A 2,210-nucleotide genomic window follows, 5' to 3' on the forward strand; every position below is an offset into this window, starting at 1 on the left:
CATTATCTTGCCCATGTAATTGTAACCCCTCTGTACAGTATTTTCACAATAAAAAATTTAAAAAAATAAAAAAAAACAAGAAGAGGTAAGAATAGATGCATTCCAAGCTGAGGAAAAAGAATGGGAAGTTAGGAACAGTGGCTCTTGTTTATCATCCCAGCTACATAAGGGAAGCTAAGATTCTGGGGGGGGATCAAGGTTCTAGGGTAGCTCAGGAGAAAACTTTGTGAGACCCCATCACAACACAAAAAGCTGGATGGTAAATGCCTATCATTTCAATTATGGCAGGAAATAGGATGATCATGGTTCAGAAAGGCCCAGGATAAAAAGTAAGCCACTATCCCTAAAATGACCATAACAAGGTGGGATTGGGAGAGATGGGGGAGAATGATTCAAGAGGTAACATTGATCAAGATGCAGTATACAAAAGCATTTGACAAGATCCAACACTCCTGCATGATAAAAGCTCTGGAGAAGCTAGGAATCCATGGAATATTACTCAATATAATAAGGACAATATATGACAAACTACAGTTAGCATTATACTCAATGGTGCAAAGTTAAAAACCATTTCCTCTAAATTCAGGAACAAGACAAGGATGTCCACTCTCTCCATTCCTCTTCAATATAGTATTGGAATTTCTGGCTAGAGCAATAAGAGACAAATACAAAGGGAATCTAAATAGGGAAAGAAAAAGTAAAACTCTCCCTCTTTGCAGATGATATGATCCTGTATTTAAAAAACCCCATAGACTCCTCTCCCAAGTCACTTGAATTGATCTGAAACTTTGGTAAAGGAGCATGGTATAAAATTAACCCACAAAAAATCAGTAGCTTTTCTGTATGCCAACAATAAAAAAAGAAAAGCTGAAATCAGGAAAGCAACTCCTTCTGTAATAGTCTCAATAAAATAAAATACCTAGGAATTAACCAAAGATGTGAAGGACCTCTCTGATGAAAATATTAAAAACCTGGAAAAAGAACTTAAAGCAGATTTAAGGAAGTGGAAAAACCTCCCATGCTCCTGGATTGGAAAGATTAACATCATGAAAATGGCAATACTGCCTAAAGCTATCTACAAAATCAATGCAATACCCATCAAAATCCCAACAACATTCTTCAATGATATGTAAGCAATCCAAATATTCATATGGATCAAGGAAATAGAAGAGGCAATCCAAAAATTCATATGGAACAATGAAAGACCCTGAATAGCAAAAACCATCCTTAACAGAAAGAACAGTGCTGGAGGAATATCAATACCAAATTTCAAACTCTACTACAAAACCATAGTAATCAAAACAGCTTGGTACTGGCACAAGAAGAAGCCTCAAGACCAATGGAATAGAACTGAAAATCCAGAAAATAACCCACAGACCTATAGCCACCTAATCTCTGATAAAGGAGCTAAAACATATATAATGGAGGAAAGACAGCCTCTTCAGTAAATGGTACTGGCAAAATTGGTTAATCACCTGTAGAAAACTAAAGCTAGATCCTTATATATCACCCTGCACCAGGAGCAACTCCAAATGGATCAAAGACCTCGTAGTCAAAGCAGACACCCTGAAAACATTACAGGAAGGCATAGGAGAAACCCTGCGTCTCCTTGGCACAGGCCAAAATTTTCTTAATAGAGACCCAGAAACACAACAAATCAAAGAAAGGTTGGACAAATGGGATTTCATGATAGATGCAGAGCTTCTGCATGGCAAAGGACATAGATAGCAAGATCAATACAAAGCCCACGGATTGGGAGATCTTCACTAGCATACAATGGATAAGGGTCTTATATCTAATATATATATATATATATATATATATATATGTATATTAAATCCCCCAACAACAAATCCTTGATAAATAAGTGGGCTAAAGACTTAAAGAGAGGGGGGCCGGGAAGGTGGCTCAGTGGTAGAGCGCATGCCTTGCATGCATGAGGCCCTGGGTTCGATTCCCCAGCACCACATAAGCAAAAAGAAAAAAGCCGGAAGTGGCGCTGTGGCTCAAGTGGTAGAGCGTTAGCCTTGAGCTGAAGAGCTGAGGGACAGCACCCAGGCCTAGAGTTCATGCCCCACCCCACCCCCCCAAAAAAAAGACTTAAAGAGAAACTTCTCTGAAGAGGAAATAAGAATGGCCAATAGACACATGAAGAAATGCTCAACCTCCCTAGCCATAAAAGAAATGCAAATCAAAACAACATTGAGATT

The sequence above is a fragment of the Dipodomys ordii genome, unplaced genomic scaffold, assembly GCF_000151885.1.
Source record: "Dipodomys ordii isolate 6190 unplaced genomic scaffold, Dord_2.0 Scaffold1188, whole genome shotgun sequence".
NCBI lineage: Eukaryota > Metazoa > Chordata > Mammalia > Rodentia > Heteromyidae > Dipodomys > Dipodomys ordii.